The 14,089-nt window shown below is 45.6% G+C and overlaps 1 pseudogene; it reads left to right on the forward strand.

Annotated features, from left to right (window-relative positions):
- The first annotated feature begins 1,039 nt into the window (after window positions 1-1,039).
- LOC127217170 (60S ribosomal protein L7-like) lies at window positions 1,040-10,336 on the forward strand (annotated as a pseudogene).
- The last annotated feature ends 3,753 nt before the right edge of the window (window positions 10,337-14,089 follow it).

A 14,089-nucleotide genomic window follows, 5' to 3' on the forward strand; every position in this document is an offset into this window, starting at 1 on the left:
GAGGATTGCCGGGTCCTGTGGTAGACTGATTCCCATTTTCCTGAGGAACTGCCATACTGATCTCCAAAATGGCTGTACAAGTTTGCACTCCCACCAGCAGTGGAAGATTGGTCCCCTTTCTCCACATCCTCTCCAGCATAATTTGTCATTGGTGTTTCTAATTTGATTCATTCTGGCAGGAGTTGTTTTGATGTACATTTCCCTGATAACTAAGGATGTTGAGCACTTTCTTAAGTGTCTTTCAGCCTTCTTGATTTCCTCTATTGAGAATTCTCTATTCAGTTCTATACCCCATTTTTAATAGGGTTACTTAGTGTTTTGTTGGCTAGTTTCATGAGTTCTTTGTATATTTTGGAAATCAGTCCTTCTTTTGTCAAATGTAGGGTTGGTGAAGATCTTTTCCCAGGCTGTGGGCTGCCATTTGGTCTTGTCCACTGTGTCCTTTGCCTTACAGAAGCTTCTCACTTTGAGGAGGCCCCATTAATTAATTGTCAATCTCAGTGTCTGTGCTACTGGAGTTATGTTCAGGAAGCAGTCTCCTGTACCAATTTGTTCAAGAGTACCTCCCACTTTCCCTTTAAGAGGTTCAGTGTGGCTGGATTTATGTCGAGGTCTTTGATCCATTTGGACTTGAGTTTTGTGCATGGCGACAGACATGGGTCTATCTGCAGTCTTCTACACACCATCATCCAATTGTACCAGCACCATTTGTTGAAGATGATTTTCTCCTTCCATTATATACTTTTAGCTGTTTTGTCAAAAATCACTCATTTGTAGATGTGTGGGTTAATGACAGTATTTTCGATTCGATTCCATTGGCCTACCTGTGTATTTTTGTGCCAATACCAGGCTGTTTGAAGGACTATAGCTCTATAGTAGAGCTTTAAGTCAGTTCTTGCTCCCTTCCTATTAGTCTCATTAATTAGAAAGTCAAGGGGCCACTAAAACTGAAAAGTTATTTAAAGTGGTCTCAAATTGTTTGTGGAGGAGGTTAGCTAAGTGATGATCATCTTAACTGCAGTATACAGGTTGGAAGGGTATGCGGGTGAGGAGGGAATGAACTGTGTGTCTACCAAACAGAACACACTGCATATCTTAAACATCCGTCTTAGGGGAGTGTCAGCTGCAGATAGATAACTACAAGGCAAAAGACTGGTTCTAAGCCCAAACAAATGCCTAGGACCATTTGTCTCACAATTCTAGATGGTACATACATGGTATGGTTCTAGAGCAAAATCTTTGAAGAAGAGGCAGCAGAAACATGTTTTGCCTGGACTTGAACTCTCCATTATTACCCTCTAAGCAGAGTCTGTGGCAGCTCTGCAGTTGCAGAGTAGGCATGGTAGTGCTTTGAGCCAGGAGCAGGCTCTGTGAATGCTTCCCAGAGTAGACACTGAGGGAAGACATGTTCTTCTCACATAACCATAGCATCTGGCTGCACAGGCCAAAAACCATTTTGGCTGGTGGTTTTTTATACATAACTACACAAAATTCTGTTTCTGTCATTAAGAGGTGTGTGTGTATGTGTGTTCGTGCAAGATTTTTTTTAAAAAAATAGACAGCATTTTCAAAAAAAAAAAAAAACTCTATTGACTGGGTTCTCTTTCCTTCTGTCAGTTTCTATTTCGTTATTTTAAAACTTGGCAGCCTCGCAGCACTTACCAAGTCTTCCCTGTATGTTTTCAGTTTGTAAATAAACTTGATCGAATAATGATGTGACCTCTCATTCCATTGGATATCTCTAACAGTAATCTTCCTCATTTTGAGGGCTTCAGCATAAAGTCCTTATTGAGCTATCAGGCCACACTCACTATGTCCTATATCTGCCTCCCAAGCCTGTCTCTGGACAGCTTTGCTGGCCATCTCTAAGATCCAGGCCTTCATACTGGCCCTTTCTTGTGACAGCCATTGGTATCTTGTTATTGTTTTCTCTCAGTTCAGCAGTTATTGGTGAGAGTGGTCTTCCTTGGCACACAGCCAAATCCCCTTATTTGGTGTGTGTGTGTGTGTGTGTGTGTGTGTGTGTGTGTGTGTGTGTTTGAGTTTTGTGGTATACTAACAAATGTGCTTGATAGACAACCAAAAGATTATCAAAAGTCACCCCACTGGGATGCAAGCCACAGGATACCAGGATCATTCCTGTTATCTGTGCCTAGTACTGTGCCTAAGGATGTACCATGGCCTGGCTGCTCACAGAATAAAGTGAAAGAGTAAAGCTGTTGTGGTGGTTTGAATGTAATTGGCCCCCATAATCTCATAGGGAGTGGCACTATTAGTAGGTATGGCTTTGTTAGAGTGGGTATAGCCTTGTTAGAGAAAATGTATCACTGTGGGGGTAGGCTTTGAGGTTTCCTAGGCTCAGGATGCTTCCCAGTGTCTCAGTTTACTTCCTGTAGGCAACAGGATGTACCTCTCAGCATGCTCCCTTTCATGATGATAATGGACTGAACCTCTAAAACTGTAAGTGAGCCACCCAATTACTGTTTTCATTATAATAGTTGCCATGCTTGTGGTGTCTCTTCATAGCAGTAAAAACCCTAGCTAAGACAGCTCTGTAGCAGCCACAATAATAAGCAGCCCTTAGTACTGGAGAGGAACTTCCAGGAGAGAGCCATATTTTCTTAGCCTTGTGCAACAGGTTGAGCAGTAAAAACCCTAGCTAAGACAGCTCTGTAGCAGCCACAATAATAAGCAGCCCTTACTTAGTACTGGAGAGGAACTTCCAGGAAAGAGCCATATTTTCTTAGCCTTGTGCTACAGGTTGGGTAGTCCTTATCTACAACAAATGTTTCATATTTCAGTTTTTTTATGTTTCATTTGTTTTGTTGAGACAGGGCCTCATGTGGCCCAGGTTACCCTGGGACTCAGCTATGTAGCCAGAGATAACTTTGAACTCTTGACTCTGGGATTCTAGGCAGGTGCTACCACACCAGGCTGTCAACATTTTTGATATCTGCATATGCACATGGTTGCACATTTCTAATTCAAAATTCCAAATTTGGCTATTTTTCTGTGCTAGAACATTTTTTATTTCACATATCCAGTACAAGAATGTAAGACCCACGGAGGGTGTGGACCTTCATGCCCCAACTCAAGAAAGGCACCCCCCACAAATCATGAGAAGCGGTCTTGATGCAAAAGCACCCCACTTTCATCCTTGGTCCTGGAGCACAGTAAAGACTTCGGAGGGAATAACAAAGGTGTCTCAGGCCCCAGCTTTTCTGAGCCTGGTTTCCTGAGTGGGTGTGGAGTAGTAACCAAAGCAGAAGAGCCAGAGGAGGGGCTGACCCCAGCCTAGTAGCCATGGGCAGCAACTGAAGAGAAGGATGGTCTATGTTAGGTGCAGGTGCTACTCAGAGAGCCTCCTGTAATGAGCAGCTCCATAGAGACCCAGGAAAAGCTCGGAAAGCTGGTGGACCAACATCAGCTCCCTTGTTTGAGTGAAAATGAGAGACAGAATGTCACACTGCACCTGAGCAGAAAGGAGAGCAACTCACATGCTACTTGAAGATTCGTGGGCTGAGTCTCCACAGACCAAAAGACTAACTGCCTTTAAGAAAGAAAGCCCTAAAGCATACCTGAGATTTGAGCAGAGCACTCAATTCAGAGCACTCAAAACCTAGAGAACGATGCTGTTATGAATATGCACGTGTAGATATCATCAAGAGGCTGTGACCATCCAGATGTGCATGAAGAGGTGGAAAGATGAGTCAGCAGTTAAGTGCAGTACACATATGTATGTAGTATGTACTGTGTATATTTCAGTCTTTAAAGGGATGAGTTCCCTGTATAATAGACCTGGAGTACATTATACAATGGGATGTTGCATGATACCATATATGTGTGAAATTAAATATTTAAAAAGTAAAATGGCTGGAGAGATGGCTTTAGCACTTGAAGTGTTTGCCACACAAGCAGCAAGGATGAGGACTGGAGCTTGGGTCCCCAAAAACAGTTCAAATTCCAGTGAGCATGGTAGCCTGCCTGTAATCCAGTGCTCAGACTGTGGAGACTGAGTGGATGGGGCAGGCTGGGTAGAATGGTAGCTGTTTATGTGAGCTCTGGGTTCAATTGAGAGAGCCCACCTCAATGTAAAATTGAAGAACAATTGAAAAAAAAAGTCCCATGATCAGCCATGGCCCTCTACATGCCTGCACATATGCATAGGCACACACGTGCATGCATACCACACACAGAAATACAAAGGTGAAATACATGAATATGGTACAAAGCAGTGGTTCCAAGGGTGAAGAGGATGGGGGGAGGTGTGGGTCAGGGAGTACAGAGTCACTAATGAGTAAAATAAACAAATTGGAACCTCAAGTAGAACACAAGAGCATCTGAGTAGACCACATTTATGCTCACCAACCAGAAGGAAAAGGGCCCCTGAAATGATGGATTAGTTCCTGTCCTCCACCTTAGTAAGAATGCACGTAAGAGAGGCAGAGTACCAACTTTTCAAAAGAAGGCAACATTTTTTAAGCAGACAGCATCGTGGTATCCATAGTTTTGCACTGTTGAGTCATTGCCCACAGTGAATCAGAACAGGTGAGAGCATGTAGTAGAGGCTGCTCACCTCATGCAGACAGAAGGCAGAGAAGAAAAAGGACAAGACAACCCTCAAAAGCTGGCAGTCACTATACCTGGGACCCACCTCCTCGGGGCTATGTAACCTCCCCAAACTGTGTTGCTCTCTGGGGAGTACTTCATCTTCCAGCCACAGCAAGATGTATACCTTACAGTGTCCTGGTGTGTACCTTACTTACTACAATGGATTCTATTTTGAAACAAAATATTTTTAAATCAGACTTAGAGAAGAACTGGCATGGGAATGAATTGTATCCCTTCTCTCTCACCAAGATGTTGCCCTGAGGACAAACCACTGTTGTTAAGCAGTTGAGTTAGGAATAAATAATAGTTTTGCAAATACCTGCTATTGCTGAGACCAAAGAAACCAGACAAAGGAGCCCAGATTACTGGAGAGTAAGTGAAAAACCCTAGAGGGAAGAGGACCAGGATGGAAAGCCTGATTCTGTATGAGGACTTCACACAAATCTCTGCCTTGCCCCAAAGCATGCAAAATAGCAAAAGCTGCAACGATCAGGTCAAGATTTGACCACTGTCCAGAACAAGCAACAGGGAATCTAACCTGTTCTCCTGCTAAGGCAAAAGCGCAGCTGTCTTCAGAGGAACATTACAGAACCCAGAGAGAATAGTGTCACAGTACACAGGACACAACTCCAGAGTGCTTGACATGGGGGTGTGAAGAGGGGAGGGGAGGGAAGAAGGGAATGGGGGAATGAGAGGAAAGAAAGGTAGGGAAAGGGGAGAGAATGGGGAGGGAAAAGGAGAAGAGAGGAGAGGAGAGACTTAAGTCAAAAGACTCAAAGGGAAAGTCGATCAGACCCAGATGCCTGGAATGTTGGGACTCTTACTCTAGGTGCTAGAATACCTACTGTAAAGCGTATATGCTCAAAATGGGGAAGTCCAAGGAACAGAAATGAAAATTTTGTAGCCAAAAGATAAAACACCTGAATTTTTTTATATATAAATTTTTATTTAAATTAGAAACTATCTTATTTTACATATCAATCCCAGTTCCCTCTCCTTCCCTTCCTCTCATGTCCCCCACCAACCCCCCATCCCACCCCCATCCACTCCCCAGCAAGAGTGAGGTCTTCCATGGGAGATCATCAAAGTCTATCACATCATTTGGAGCAGGGCCTAGGCCCTCACCTGTGTATGTAGAGTAACCCTCTATGTGGAATGGGCTCCCAAAGTCCATTCGTGTACTAGGGATAAATATTGGTTCCACTGCCTGAGGCCCCATAGACTGCCCAGGTCCCCTAACTAAGACCCACCTTCAGAGGGTCTGATTTGGTCCTATGATGGCTCCCTAGCTGTCAGACTGGGGTCCACAAGGTCAACTGTTTCTAGGAATTTTCCCAGCCTGGCCTTGCCCCCTTTGCTCATCACTCCTCCCTCTCTGCAACTGGATTCTAGGAATTTGGCACAGTATTTAGCTGTGGGTCTCTGCTTCTGCTTTCATCAGCTACTGGATGAGGGCTCTAGGATGGCATATAAGGTAGCCATCAATCTCCCTAGTGGCAGATTTCTCTTTAAACCTATAATGACTCTCTCTATTGTGATATCTCCTTTCTTGCTCTCCTCTGTTTTGCCCCCCACTCAATCTTCCTGCTCCTTCATGTCCTTCCCCCCTCCTCTTCTCCCCTTCTCTTTCTCCTACCTCCCTCCCCTCCACCTGTGCTCCCAATTTGCTCAGGGTCTCTTGTCCCTTTCCCCTTCTCCAGGCGGTAGAGGGCGGGACCATATATGTCTCCCTTAGGGCCCTCCTATTTCCTAGATTCTCTGGAGGTAAACACCTGAATTTTTAAGACTCGCAGTGGTTCTAGGATGTTCTGGGACATGTTCATTTGCAGATTAGGGTCACTTGGAGAAGAGTAGATGAACTTAGGAGAGGATACAGGTCCTTTGAAAGATAGGCAAAGAGGATGAAGGGAGACAAAGAAAGTGAAGGGAGAGGGTGGGCTAGGTGATTCAGCAATTTGGCAACAGCCCATGCAGGTGCATCCCCCACTCTGCTCTCTGAGGAAACAGGAATGCTGTGTACAGTTCCCTCTGTCACCAGGCAAAGGCCACCACATGCACAGAACTGACCATGTGTGGCTTTCTCTACATCCTCACCTCCCAGAGCCCCTGACTGCTCAGCACTGGAGAAGGGAACAGCATGGCCTTTGTCATCATCTAAAGTCCTTAGTCCTCTAGGATATCCTTCAAGCCCTTCAAGACAGTAGATATTCCATCTCAGCATACTCTTAAAGGATGTATTTACTCTTTAAAATACACCAGCGTATTTATGCTTGTGAAATCATTTAGTGGTTAAAGGTACTTGCTGCCTAATTGAGCCACCTAAGTTCAATTCCTGAACTCCATATGGAAGGAAAGAACCAACCTCTGCAAGTTGTCCTCCACCCTATACCCCCCCCACACACACACACACAGAGAGAGAGAGAGAGAGAGAGAGAGAGAGAGAGAGAGAGACAGTGAGACAGAGAGACAGAGAGACAGAGAGAGAAACAGAGAGAGAGAGGAAACTGGAACATCAAACACCTAAGCCTCGTGAACCACCTGTTTGCTGAAATGCCCCAATGGTGGGATTACTCCTGTGTTCTTCTGTTGGTGGGAGAAGAGTGTGAACCCTTGAGGTGAGAACAGCAGTAGCCACTGTGTTCCCAACCTGAAGATCTGTTGATTTCCTGTGTGCAGACACCATGAACTATCTCCAAAGATGTCTGTCAAGCAGGTGCTGGGCCCTATGTCAAGCATATCTCTGACTTCAGGGAACTACTCAAATATTGATGTCTCAGTGTCCTATGCAGCCCCATTTCCCTCTTCTGTCCCTGGGAAACTTCTCCATACTGGGAGCCCTCATAGCTTACAATGGTGACTGACATATCAACTGTCTCTTTTAGGACAAGATGAGCCTCTTGAGAACACACAACGTGACAGTGTCCTAAGACAGCTCACACTTTCCAAACTGCCATTTGCCTCCCTCCCCAAAGAACATCCCCTTTTGTTTTTCTCCCTCTTGACAAGTGGCTTCATCTGCTATGTGCCTCAATTCAGAAACTTGGACCTGTCTCCTGAGTGTCTCACCTCCCTCACTCCCAGCTCCCACCCCTCTGCACTGCAGTAAGCAGCCAGAGCCCCTGAGCTGGGCTCTCAACTCCATTCCTGCCAATTAACCTCTGCAAATCTTGACTTCCTTTCTGTAAAATGGAGATATGGTGGTACCTGTGGGAGTGACATGAAATAGTCGGTTAAAGCCATAACTCGGTACATCAACAAATGTCATCCAAATAGCCAGAGGCCAAACCACACAGAGTCTCTGTTGCAGCTTTCTAAATGACATGCCTGCCTCTGGATCTTGCCCATTCCACGACCTTGTCAACCAGATGTTCTGCTCGTCCTGTCACCAGATGTGGTTCAGGGAGGATGCTGGTAGCTTGTTTGATGACAGGAGTCAGAAGGGCATGGAGGGAGGGTGTTATGGGGAGTTTTGAAAGATGGTAGGTTGAGCTGAGAATGTCAAGATGGCAGGCAGGGTTAGCCAGGAGAATGAGGAAGAGGCCCCCAAAGGGGCCACAACACAGAAGATACAGCAGCAGGACTACGCACTAAGAGAGGAAAGTTGACACTTGAATCTCCTGTAGCAGGGGATTCAAGCTATGCCTTACTAACCCCCTTTTAAACAGTCTGTTGTGAAATTTATCAGTAGTGACTCACACTCTATCCTCCTTAAGCCATCATATATTGAACCTTTCTTGGGATGGGTTTGATTCCACAAAAATGGACAGTGACCAGGAGCTCCAAGGACAAGACAGTTAGGAAATGAAGATGAACTCTAATTCTAGTTCCCCAGGACCTAGTGCTCTTGCCTTTGGAAACCCACCCCTGGCTGAAAGTGTGTTAACAATTATCTGCCCTGTTGGGGAGATGTTGACAACATCACAAAGCTTGTTTTCCTAACTGGTAATTAGAGCGCCTCTGCAGGAGAGCTAGTTCAGAGACTGTCCCTACCCACAGACAGCCAGTTTTCACTGGGACCAGGCGGCCAGGGGCCTCTGCTAATTAGAGATGACATCAGTATTCATCCTGGACTATGTTGGGAGAAATAAATAAACTACTGGCACTTGCTTTTCATCTGTGTGGGGTCGCTGCAGGTGAGAGGCTGGCCCAGAAACCACTCTGCTGGAGATCTTTCAGCGAGATTGGGACTTTATACTTAAAATTCCTTGGAGAGGAAAAATATACTTAATTGAATTGAATCATTAAATAGACTTCCCGGGGATGTTAGCCATGTAACTTTAGAAGGCGTATTTGCTGTTGTGGAGAAGCTGGGTCCTGTTGGGGGACTTGTTCAACCTGTTCTGTTTTAATCCGTTTCATCTGCTATTGAAAGCTAAAGACCTCACTATGCTCCCTTTCCTTCCTTTCGGAACGGTAATGTGCATTCTCAGCCACAGTGTGTTGGAAGGATGTGAACTGCTTTTTTATTTTAATTTTACAAGAGTTACAGTTAAGAGATTGCATGACTCTCAGAAGGGAGTTGAAACTTTAAACTTTTAAATGAGTTTGAGACTGTTGTAGACTGTGGGGACTTTTGAAGTTGGACTGAATGCATTTCTGCATTATCCTTTGGCTACAGGCATGAGGGACTGGGTGGAACACTCCCCCATAAGCTTGTAGGGAGTGGCACTGTTGGCAGGTGTGGCCTTGTTGGAGGAAGGACTGGGGTGGACTTTGAGGACCCAAAGCTCAAGCCAGGTCAAGCAGTTCACACTTTCTTCCTGCTGCCTTCAGATCCCAATGCAGAACTCTCAGCCCCTTCTCCGGCTCCATGTCTGTCTGTGTGGTGCCGTGCTTCCTGCCCTGACAACAATGGACTGAACTATAAACCAATCCCAACCAGATGTTTTCCTTTATAAGAGTTGCTGTGGCTCTCTCCACCTCCCCCTACACACACACACACACACACACACACACACACACACTGGAAGGAGCCATGGAGGCTGTGCTGGAGAAGAAAAAGAAGGTTCCTGCTGTGCCAGAGACCCTTAAGAAAAAGCTAAGGAATTTCGCGGAGCTGAAGGTGAAGTGCTTCCCAGAAAAAGTTTGCATTGAAGACACCCCAGGGGAAGGCATGGAGGAAGCTCATCTATGAAAGGGCAAAGCATTATCACAAGGAATACAGGCAGATGTACCGACGAAGATTCGCATGGCAAGGATGGCAAGGAAAGCTGGAAACTTCTACGTGCTGGCAGAACCCAAGCTGGCATTCGTCATCCGAATTCGAGGTGTCAATGGTGTGAGCCCAAAGGTCTGTAAGGTGTTGCAGCTGCTCGGTCTTCGTCAGATCTTCAATGACACCTTTGTTAAGCTCAACAAGGCTTCGATTAACATGCTGAGCATCGTGGAACCATACATTGCATGGGTGTACCCCAACCTGAAGTCAGTAAACGAGCTCATCTACAAGCATGGCTATGGCAAAATCAATAAGAAGAGAATTGCCTTGACGGAGAATTCCTTGATTGCTTGATCTCTTGGTAAATACAGCATTATCTGCATGGAGGATCTGATCCATGAGATCTACACAGTGGGGAAACGCTTCAAGGAAGCCAACAACTTCCTGTGGCCCTTCAAACTGTCTTCTCCACGGGGCGGGATGAAGAAAAAGACCACTCACTTTGTGGAAGGTGGCGATGCTGGCAACAGGGAAGACCAGATAAACAGGCTTATTAGACGGTTGAACTAAGGTGCCTGTGGTATTTTTGTAATCTTGTCATTAATAAACAGTCACAGCTTGGAAAAAAAAAAAAAGAGTTGTTGTGGTCATGGTGCCTCTTCACAGCAACAGAACCCTAACTAAAACACCTGCTCTGCCATGCTGCTCTTCACCATGGCCCTATGTGACTACTTGACCTCTGTCCCTACTTTCTTTGGGACAGATTGTCACTAAGTTGCCAAGGCTGACCCTCACTATAGTCCAGGTTGACCTCCAAATCGTATTCTCCTGCCTAAACTTCCTGAGTGCTGGGGTCACTGGCATGTGCCACTGCCCCCAGCTTGGGCCTCTGGCTTCCTACCAGCATATTTCTGCTATACAACCCTTCCCACACTTTCAGCCTCTTCCCTGACCCTGACTAAATGCACCCATCCCCTCATCTGCCATCTGCTGCCTGCTGAAAAGCTGTTATCCATCTCCCATGGTGGTACCCATGTGGGAGCTAGGGTTTCCTGGCTCCACCGTTTCTCTTCTCAGTTGTCACCTTTATACCACTTGCACTCACGGACACCACCATTCAGCAAATAATTCCCTGCCCAACCATGTGCACACAGGCACACACACACACACACACACACACACACACACACACACACACACACACAAGTTACCTGCCAGTCTCCAAGCAGCTCCTTTCATGGAAGTCTCTGGAAGCTGGCTAGCAGCCTGCCTCTCTGTCTACCCCGTTCCACCTTCATTCAAAGTGATTTAGTTTTAAGGAAACTAACCATCTGAGGAGAAAGGATGACTACACCTTTCTTTGCTGTAGTCTGGTCTGTTTGGATGGGTTAGTTCTGTTTCAAGCTTTTTTGTGGTGGAGAAGCAAATGGGGTGCATCATAGTGCCATCATTCTGACCACATGCCAGCAGTGCCATAGACAGCAGCATGACCAGGTCCAACCACAGAGGCACAATCCTAGGCTGGAAGTGTAAAGAAGGTAGGCTCTCTTCCAGCTGGAGTTGCTGGATGACAATGCATGTTTGGAGCTGGGAGTGCACCTGAGACAGTCTACCAATGAAGCCATCGCAGAGGAAACTAGAGCAGAGCACAGGAAAAAAGAAAGAAAAGAGGTAGGACTCCAGCATGTGCACCTGGGTCCAGCCTTCCTGAGCTGTGGTTCCACTAGCTGAGCAGTTTCCCTTCTTTGCTTAAGCTTCTCATCAATTGTTTGCAAACCAAAAAGAGACCAGCTGATACCCAGTCTCCCAGCTGGAGGCTGGTTGAGGAGAGTGTAAACATGGGATGGAAACAATGCCACCAATCAAGACAGCACAGACTCCCAGGAGAGATGCCCGAATCCGAGGCCAGGACTGCCCTGCTTCATAGATGTGGTACTTCACAGAGGCACACTTACAATGTTGTGACCATCTCCCAGATCTCAGGATATGGCAACAAGCAATAAAGATGGGCTTCCTGAACATCCGTTAAAGCCTATAGTGTATATGCCTGATCAGACCATGGAGTCTGCCATTCCTACCTGAATGTTTAAGATACGGGGCCCATCCCATGTTTATCGTGTCAGGGGAGATTGCTTGTTAAGTGGCTTTTATTCTGTCAAACAATCTTCCCTGTTTTGTTTATCAAAGTCAGGACCAATTGTAGCTTGTGAGTTAATGCCTGGGTTTATGAGCTGGCCACACAATGTTATTGTTTTATTGATCTAGCAATGTGTTCTGCAGAGATGTCTATATATGGATATGAAAAATCCACAGTGTGCTACTCAATTACTAGGACTCTCAAATTTACATGTAGAGCTCTGTTGGGGGACACTATTCCTAGTGAGGTAAGCAAGCTCTACTCACTCCAGATGGAAAACTAACAACACACTGAAGTACAAATATCACCAACATCCAATTTGGCTAGTCAGTGAGTTTTATTTCTGTCATTTACAGGATTATGGGTGAGGTTACTCACAGGGGCAGAAATTGCTCAAAGAGTGCATTTTGAAAACAGACCCCAGCATGAGCAACAGAATGAAGGATGAAGGAAGGTATGACTGAATAGACTTGGGTCTTCAGTATGAGTGGAGGTGGAGGGAGACATTGTCCTGTGTAATCACTGGAAAAGCTTTTCTGCATGTCAGCATGCTTGAAGTTTCATTTAAAAGTAATAAGGAAAAGAGCACCTGAACTCTGAAGTCTGTTTCCCTGGTGAAGAAGCATGACACCATCAGTGGCATTTGCCAAGTGGCAGGCATTGGGCTCTGAACTTTACATCCACAGCCTTTTTAATTTGCACAAGAATCCTGTGCACCTGTTTCTTCTGCTCTGTATTTGCAGGCGTGGAGCCCGAGGTTGATGGTGACAGCTCATCCAGCTACTGGAGCAGTAGCAAGTATTCAGAAGCCACAGTCACTTCCTTCCTACTCCATCACATTGCCCATGATAAAGGTGGGAAGGCCTACTCTGGAGAGCCCCCAGTAAAGACAGATTCTCCTAACTTCCCCCACAGCCAGAGTCAGGCGATGTCTGCCATCATGCCAACTCAGAGGGTTCCTATGCATACCACCTGGCACAAAAAATCTGGTGGGGTCAGAGTCTTTCTCAGGTTCAGCCATGGGCCTCAGAAACTCAGGCCCCTTTGTCATGAATGATCTGCCTCTACCCACCTCTACCTGTTCTGGTCCTTTACTCCAGCTAGATCCCACTCCTACAGTACTCTCCCTCTTGTTCATCAAATCCCTCTTGAATAGTCTTAGAGAATAGGACTCTGTCACACCACTGCCCTGACTTCATTGATACTCAATAATTATTCATTGGGCTGAAAAGGTTACTCAGTCAAGTGACTGCCATACAAGTGTTAAGACTCAAAACCCATGTAAAGAAGTTGATTGCCTGAGCTTGTAATCCTGGCCCTGATCAGGCAGAGAGGTTGTCTGTGAGAACCACTGACCTATCAGGAAAGTGAAAGAGCCTGTACACACACACACACACACACACACACACACACACACACACACACGCAGTGCTAAAGAACAATAGCCTCTACATAGCATACACACACATGCACCTGTATAACCTAGCCATATTCACATATACAAATACACATACAAAGAAGTGTTTGTTGGTGACAAAGTCAAAAGATGTTTAGGTATATATGGGCATATCTACACGTATATTTATGTATAAATACATTGTGTATGGGGGAGGCGGGTTGTGTGTTGAGTGATCCCTTACCCTAGATGGGAGGTATGATTTAAAGAATAGCAGTAGTCATGGTTTCTACTCTAATAGAGCATCCTGTGTGAAAGATGCATTATTATACACCTCTGTGTAACATTATACCAACTTTTATAAGGATCTTGTACACTTCTGAAGGTGAGAGAGCAATAACTGAGTGGTTCTGGCTCAGGCTCTCTCATGAAGTGTTAGTCATCTGAAGGCTTAAAGAATCTACTACCAAGATCACCCACATGGCTCTTGGCAGGTGTCCTTGCCATGTGGATCTCCCTCCAGGGTGCTTGAATAGCTTGGATGTGATGGCTGGGTATCCTCCAAATAAGTAAACCAAGAGAGAAGCTCCATGATGGAAGCCATAGTCTTTCACACCTGACCATCACCTCAATCACAGAAACCGACTCTGAAATGATATGGGAGACCACACAGGGTGTGAATATCAGGAGGGAGAGAGCATCCAGAGCCATCTTAAAGGCTGGCTACCCAGGGAGGTGAAAGACATTAGCTAGTCAACTGCCTCATGCATGAGCACACAATGGTAACCTG

This window comes from Phodopus roborovskii, unplaced genomic scaffold (genome assembly GCF_943737965.1).
Source record: "Phodopus roborovskii unplaced genomic scaffold, PHOROB, whole genome shotgun sequence".
NCBI classification, from domain to species: Eukaryota; Metazoa; Chordata; class Mammalia; order Rodentia; family Cricetidae; genus Phodopus; species Phodopus roborovskii.